The sequence below is a fragment of the Spodoptera frugiperda genome, unplaced genomic scaffold (genome assembly GCF_023101765.2).
Source record: "Spodoptera frugiperda isolate SF20-4 unplaced genomic scaffold, AGI-APGP_CSIRO_Sfru_2.0 tig00001192_1, whole genome shotgun sequence".
Classification (NCBI taxonomy): domain Eukaryota; kingdom Metazoa; phylum Arthropoda; class Insecta; order Lepidoptera; family Noctuidae; genus Spodoptera; species Spodoptera frugiperda.
Window position 1 is genome coordinate 148,888 of NW_026095725.1, and position 8,593 is coordinate 157,480.

General features: G+C 33.2%; 1 long non-coding RNA gene across 1 annotated transcript; it reads right to left on the reverse strand.

The window, feature by feature from the left end:
- Positions 1-813: 813 nt before the first annotated feature.
- Positions 814-2,572, reverse strand: LOC126913006 (uncharacterized). The gene is made up of 3 exons (XR_007707615.1): positions 1,841-2,572; positions 1,415-1,622; positions 814-1,265 (listed from the first exon to the last, which is right to left on the reverse strand). It is a non-coding gene; the product is annotated as an uncharacterized LOC126913006 (long non-coding RNA).
- Positions 2,573-8,593: the final 6,021 nt, after the last annotated feature.

Consider the following 8,593-nt stretch of genomic DNA (forward strand, 5'->3'; position numbering starts at 1 on the left):
CGGCGGCGATTGCTTACCATCAGATGATCCGTCTGCTCGTTTACCAACTTATTGCATAAAAAAGGTACTTACCTAGTATAACTCCGAAACCCGACTAATTGTAGTACTTTAGTAAGTTTATTCAGTTTGAGAATATTTATCTATAGAAGGGTGTCTCATTACTATTGAGAGGTGGTCCCAACATTACCCTTTGTTCTTTATCACGTGTAAGCACTAAGCACATAAACATTGTTTAAGTGAAAAAGAATGTAGGAAGTTGATAAATTGACATGAGAATTTACCCATTCAGTAGGGTGCTTAAGGAGTGACCTATGTCCAGCAGCGGTCTACAATAGTTTGATAATGATTAAGTGCTGATGGAGTTTTGAGCGTAGGTAAATAAAACAACTTAGTTTTTGTAGGAATTTCATTTACTTTATTTTCTTATAATTACTTGATTGGTTCTTAATATTACTTCATCCAAGAAAGGGGCAGGTCGGCTCATACCCTCATGGCAAGCATAACTCAAATACCAAAGAATGCTCATAATATGTGATCAGCATCCCACTGTTCTTAAACCTACAATACAATTACAGCAATCACTTTTGATTGTGTCCCGGCTATTCATATTTGTTTCTGCAACTATGAAAATAAAATAAGTTCTAGGAGAAGAGTGGCAGGACTTTATTTTAGCTTGAAGCAACATAGACCATCTGGAACATAGTAGCTCAAATCGCGAACTTGGCCCCAGCAAATTCCACAAACTTCATTCATGGAGGATGTCTGTAAATAAATAACATTGATGTAATTAAAAATTAAGCATAACATATGAAAGATATAAAATGCGTCAAACATGACCAGGCTAGAGAATAAATCTTGACACACAAGGATTGGTTTTTACTGAAGACCTTTCCAAAAATACTAAATATATTTATTGTTCACTGGAGTAGAGAATGGAAAGACCAGGATCCTTTTGTTGTTAGTAGAGCCAACATCATTAGTGTCTTACATTTAGCAACATAAAATTGTAATTGCTCTTTGCATTGCGTTTTTAGAAGCTAATTACTATAAATATGTTATTTCATATTATTATATACCTGCTGGTGCTCCAACAAACAAGCAGTGTTGTTGGGAGTAAGACTTTGACCACATGCAGCACACATCAGTTCAGAATTATCCCTTTTCTGCTGATTAGGTTGAACGGATTGAATATCTTCATTTAGTGAAGTATCCTTAGTTCTCACTCTTAACCAACACCGCACACAAGCTTTATCTTCAGGATGAAGCTAAAATAAATAATATAAATAAAGAAAAGCTTTCATTTAAACATACATGCTATTAGTGGAAAATATTTACATTGTTTTATTTCTTAGTTTATTTTAAATAAATAAAATACCGAATTGATAAAAGTTATAATACATGTTCCTATTTATACCTGTCGTGGTTAGATCCAATTAGCAATTGTGTACGCCATTCTTTGTTCTTCTTCAATCAAAATTCTGCATTGCCCGATTCTTAGTATGGGTTGTCCACATACAACACAAACACTGATGGCCTATGTGTCTTCTCGGCATATTATCAGAAGAACATGAATGACTAGCTAGCTGCCAGCATTCATGGTAAACATGGTCATCTGGTGTAATCTAGAAATAATTAAATGATTTTGAGTATGGCTCACCATTAATCAAAATAATAGGTACTAATAAATTATAACAGTGTTATGCAAACCAAGTAAGGCAAGTAAATAATACATGTTACCGATTACTTATGTGTTTATTTAGTGTGATATCACACGTAAAAGTTATTGAAGTTCGTAACTATGGCCCATTCGTGCACACAATGTTATGTGGAAACTACTTACATCTCTAAGATATGTCCACAGACGAATAGTGTTGACGATATCTTCACCGTCATTGGATAAAGCGTGTCTTCTTCTTCGGGACAAGCGAACATTGCAATTGATGCATTGCAAACTCGTCATTTTCAATAAAACACGTAAACACAACACAATTAATAAAGCGTCCTTTCGCGAAAGTAGTATCAACAGATAGAGAACGGAGAAGCAGTTGCTCAACTCAACGTAAAAATGGCCAGATAATTGCTAAATTGTTTAGATGAAGTTACAAACTACAATCCAAAACAAAACAACGGCGAAAAACAGACTTTGACAGATTAGGGATTTTACAAACCTGTCAATAAATAATTGCCATAACAAAAAAAAATATTGATGGCAAAAATAATTCCTATAAATATAAAGATTCTATGCATATATATGCATTAATTATATATTCTAAGGTATAACCTGTAATTGGTTAATTATATTTACTGTTATTTCTATTTCAAAATATTTATTTATCATTTCGTGCTTTCTGATATTTTATTAATGGCAACTAACTAAACATGTCTTCTACGTTTTGTTTCATTATATTACGTTTCGTTACTAAAATCTTTTAATTGATATATTTGCTAAACCCCAGCTTCTAAAAATATTATTTTTACAGAAAAATGAATGGTTTAGTTGCCTCAATAAGTGGTACAAATTTTATCAGGGAACACCAAAAAAAGTATGCTGTACGAATTCTGCCATTCTCCTTTATGCGTATCAATTTTCAATCCACTTGACAATGTTTCTAATAAGACACTGCATTTTTTTATTAAATTAATATCAATCCCTGTAATTCGGGAAGAGATTTCGGGATTTGAAAAAAATCTCCTTGATGTGTTCCCATCATTGGTGTTCCCAAACCCTGCCTTCGGAATATCCACTAGTAACCCCATTTCCTCTTTAAAAGCCTCTTGAATTTTCTTTTTCCTATCTGCCACTATATTTTTATGTTCTTGAGTCCTTGCCTGCCATTTTCTTATAGGTATTTTATAAGATAAATGAAGGAGTGATTCAAAAAATCGAATTCTGGCATGTAATGTCGACAACCCAAATTTAAGAGTATCGGGATTCTCTATGTTTTTTTTAATTAAGTTATTGAAGTCCTTTGATGTCTGTCCACATATATAGCACCTCATGGTAGATGACGTGTTTGTCGCAGCATTGCAAACCTTTGCATCAACCATGGTAAAAGCTAATGTGTGCTTTATTGTTAATGTGCCACCATCTGTTCTTGGTATTACACTTTTATTCAGGTTTTTTATTTGTTTTTCTATGTAGGAGATTTCTTCATTTGTGATGTCTTTTGTTTCATGAACAAAACGGATTCGGATTGGTCGGCAGTATCTTGCAGAAGAAGGAACTGGGTTTTGCCAAATAATCTTACTTTGGTCACCAACGCGAACGTTGCAAATCAGTCGTAAGGGCACAAATGAACTCTGAAATATAGACGAATCACTGTCTGTACTATTACCAAATTTTTGCTTAAATTGTTGTTGTTGGGAACCATCACAACCCCATTTGGATATTAGTTCTAAAGAGCTTATTTCTTCTTCATTTAAACTTTCGAGTACTTCATCTAAGTACATACATAACCGTGCAGATGTGTGATCTAAAAGATCCTGCAAGTTTATTTCAGCACATGTTTCTGTAACTCTCATAGATTCTTCACGCGGATAACAATCTTTCTTTGCCTTTTTAACAAGTGAATAACACGGATAAATGTTTTTATTTGCAGCGTGAATTACTTCGTATTGTTTTCTTGTTAAATCAGCTTCCACGAAAATAGCTAATGCTTGTGATGGGGTATGCTTTTTTACCTCGTTTTGATTTAAACTATACCGTGTTCTGTACTTTTTGGCTCTTGTTGGCGTTAAAGTCATATCTTTCATAACTTTAGCCGCGTCACCATGTCCTGCAGCACGTTGACTCATTTGAGCTGCATAGGTCAACTCTTCACAGGGTATTTGTTCCCTCAAATCCTTTGTTTTGCGCCTCTTTGCTTGATCGCTCAATTCCTTGAATTCTTTTGATGGTCTCCCGGCCTTTTTTGTTGTCCACGCAGGCAGTGTGATAAAAGTATTGAGCCATTGTTCATTTTTTGTAAAGAACCGTTCTTCCTTGTTACTAGCAGCTGTCCATTTTTGTTTAAATTGGTACTTAAATGATTTTAAGGCACTTCTCAATGAACCTTGTTGATTTTTAGGGCATTTTGTGATTATTTTAAGATGATTTTCTAAATACTCGAACTTTTGGTCGTCAGTCGTCGGTCGTCGAGTCGTCAGTCGTAATGTCACGAAGAGCTCGGTCATTCGCGTCGTCCTCCCTCCGTAACACTTCCGCTAGAAATTGCGTCAAGTTACTGTCACATGCGGGTTCAGCTGCAGCGTTACGCTCTTGTACAGTCGGGATTAGGCCTTCGTCAACGTCAATGTCTATGTCGTCGTCATTGTCTGATAAGTCAGCCACATTCAACGAGTCGTTTATAAAATCCTCGAATTTTTCGTCGTTTGGACCTGGAATTAAAAAATACTTTATACATTTTTATGAAATGTAGAAACGGCATTAATAAGTATTCTGTTGTTCTTTATTACCTACCAATTTTCGAGGATGGAGAGATATGAGGAGAAAAAAAAACAGAATAGTAGTTACAATTATTTATTTAAACTTATTTAAATTACTCCGATTCGGAAGAGCTTTTCGGGTATGGTCTTTTTTTAGTAGGCCTCAATATTACATAATTATGGTATATTATTTTCTGTCGACAATCGACTTGGAGAACTGAACGGAGAGTTAGGGACAGTATCTGCCTCAGGCGTACCGATTCTGCCAAGTTCCATAGGCGCAGCTTCGTCAACTGTAACAAAAAACATTTGTATTGTAAACCATTTTTTAAGTCTTATTATGACGCGGAGACAATCATAACTTACCGGTAACCGGTTGTCAAAAATCAACACTGCGATTACATTTAATTTTAAAATTAGTTTTAAGTATTATTATAACTTGAAATGCATAATACTATGTGAATTTACTTATATAAGTACTAGTGGCAGTGTTATCTTTGTGAAATTTACGAAACTACAACCACAAAATCGAAAAGTTCCTGCGAGCTGTCAACACGGTCAACGGACGGAACAAATATTCAAATTAAAACATAAAACCAGGGGAGTATAAGTGATAATCATTACACAATAATATAAAAAACACCGTGATATTAACTAAAATAATACATAACTGTCCTCAGTTTGCGTGAAAAGTTTTTCAACGCCGTCGTCGGCGACCACGATCATTTTGACTTTCAGACCTAGAATGGAGTCGTAATTTAGATTCTGCAGTTGGTTTTATAAGAGCTAACTAAAGATAAATATTTTGCAAAAAAAAGAACTCGTGCTCAGTCACCAAACCAATGAAAAGCAATTTTATCTTCAATTTTACCTAAAACCTGGGAAAGAAAATATAAAAACGTTAAATCCTAACTATTTCCGTTCCTTTTTCCGTATTTTTTTTATGCGTTAATTATGACCTATTGTCTTAATTACAAAAAAAAAATTATTAAAATATAGAATATATCACACAAAAACTTAACGAAAAAGTGGCACACAAAGGCATAGTTTTCGCATGTCGACTTTATTTAAATGTAAAGTCAGCAATCAACCGAATGCGTGTAATGTTGGTATAATCTGTTTTGTTTAGGTGATCATACACCACAGAGGCTATTTCATTGGAGCCTTTACAGTGCTCATCTGCAGTCCAGACGTAGCAAACACGTTGTTTTTTGTTGGTAATTGTTTTTGTTGGTAATAAAATTTTGTTGGTGATTTGGTTATATTTATTTGTTAAACTCCAGGGAAGGTTTAAAAGGTGTGAAAATAATGTTTGAGGCGGTACGAAGTTTGCCGGGTCCGCTAGTAATTAATAAATAACTATTTTTATTAAAATGAATTTTCTTTTATCTGTTCATCACCTAAACGGGCATTTAACTGTAATATCTGTTATATAAAAACAATTTTTTTCTGTTCGTTTAATACGACTTCCGGTTAGTACGACGTAATGTCACCGGTCCCTTGGCAGTCGTTATAACCGGATTCTACTGTATTTTTTGATAGCCTCTTGCTTCTGTTCATATCGCTTGTTTATTGCAAGACTGTCATAACTGAAAAAACCTAATTTTACAGGAGCGCGATTTTAAAGTTTTAATTTGAGTTACACATCTAAATTACAAATAAAGTACTGGCAAGCCGTATTTCATATATTTGTGCATTACTGTACTTGTAAAAGCATATACTAAAAAAAATATAAGTGTTGTCTTTGTCTAGTAATAAATGAAAAACGAGAATTAGTCCTCACTTGTGTCGTTGTTGTAGAAAAAAAATAAATCATAAAAGTATTTTCCCGAAATAAGTCATTCTTACAACAAAATATTATGCGAAAATTCGTTAGTTAAATAAATTATGACAGTATTGCAAAAAAGGTTGAAGGCATTTTAATGAAATAAAACAGTTTCTACAGGTTTTAAACTTTATTATTTAGCAAAAATAAAGAAGAATAATCAACTTTATATTTTACTTAACTTTACTTTTTGTACTTTACCTACGTAGGTACTTATTAGAAAAATATAATTAGAAAAATTTAACGTATTTGTTATATTTTTAAAGTAATCGAAAATCAGTTTTTATTACTAATGAAATCTTTAAAATAAGGAAAGAAAATGAAAAAATAAATCAAACTTAGAATAGACACTGAACTTAAAAACAAACTTCTTAACATAGATTAATCATATCTCAGGTACTCATTATTTAACAGCCTCATAATTTCAGTCTATAATATGATAGTTAATCAGTCTTCAACAACAATCCTATAAAATCAATAATTGAATAATTCTTAGATAGTATGTTATACAATAGCTTAATCTGTAAAAAAAATTAGTTAATAACAAATTATAAATTTTCAAAAAATGACTTATAAAATGAAGGTATGTGTTTTTTATCAACTAACTCCATGAGATCACTCTTTTTTCTTCCTGTAATTCCTGGTTTTGCTGTAAAAGCTGGTTTCAGTTGTAGTTCTCTATTTACTCTTTTCCGTTTAATGATATCAATATTTTCAAACTCTTGATCGTAGTAAGATTTTTTAAAAAAGACGCTATTGGGACTCTCTTTCCTTACTTCATATACTTTGACATCATTAATTTTCATAGCAGCGAGATTCACACAACCTAAAGTTGAGTAAAGTTCTTTTAAATCATAAAAATCTTCGTGTGTTAATTCATGTACTTTAAAAGGCGGTCCCTTCTTCTTTGCCATTTTTATAGCAGATATGAAAGATTCTGGTGTATAAAGAGGCCCGCTTCTTTCTTGACGTTTGACCTGGCGTTCTATCAAAGAATGAACTGCGTCCCCTTCATTCTGCGTATGACCTTTTATTAGGAACTTATGAGTAATTTTGTTTATATTAAGTGTTGTAACAGCATACAAATATAGGCCTACCATAAATTTGTTTTTCTGCTGTCCAGCACAGTTGTCACTATAAAATACGATTTCCGTTTTTCCAGCTTCACATGCTTGTTTTAAATAGTTAAGCACACAGCTTCCTAGTTCATTTACTCCCCTATTTCCATTGGACTCATCCCAAACGTAGCAGTCTGTTGTTTTATTTATAATGTCATGGATTGTGAAATTTAAAACATTTAATTTGCATTTATAATAAAATAATGACACATTTCCTTTAGGCAATTGTACCACAGCTTGTAAATCGTAGACAGCAATCAAAACATCACAATCTGTTTTACTTTTATCATTTTCTTTCTCTAATCTCGACAGCCGCTTTTCTTCTTGATGCTTTTCAAAATCATTATTCAGTGATTGTTTTTCGGTTTCGGTTAATTATGACCTATTGTCTTAATTACAAAAAAAAAAAAATATTAAAATATAGAATATATCACACAAAAACTTAACGAAAAAGTGGCACACAAAGGCATAGTTTTCGCATGTCGACTTTATTTAAATGTAAAGTCAGCAACCAACCGAATGCGTGTAATGTTGGTATAATCTGTTTTGTTTAGGTGATCATACACCACAGAGGCTATTTCATTGGAGCCTTTACAGTGCTCATCTGCAGTCCAGACGTAGCAAACACGTTGTTTTTTGTTAGAGGATCCTTTGAGCTAACTTCTACTACAGTTGCATTATACAGATACAATTGTCTGCTATAATAGCAGCTTTGATCAGGAAGTTTAGGAAGCGGTAAATTTTTTTGGCAGTCGAATGATAATGTTTTCATGCCTTCTTGTTTTTCCTTTAGCATGGAGTAAAATGCATTTGCTCTGAGTCGATGAACTCTTTGCTGTATTCTCAAATCATTTCGTTTAGATTATTCTTTTCAATTTTAAATCTCTCAGCAAAATTCAAACAGGTTGAACACACATTAGTACGTGGATTGCCGAAGCCAAGATTATATTAAGTATTAAAAATTGTTCGGAAATAAGAACGTTTTATTGACGTGTGTCCAGTTTTCTCAATAAACATTTCGTATAATTTATTTATACTCAAGGTGCTTAGCAAATAGCGTCTTGTAGAGCTACTACCGCGACAATAGTGAGCTTCTGAACACTTTAAGGAATTTATATATTTTTTGATAGCCTCTTGCTTCTGTTCATATATGTGAGCTTTATGATTACCTCCTCTTCTCTCCACAGGTGCAGTTCCCTCACGAAAAAAATTTGCAATCACATAA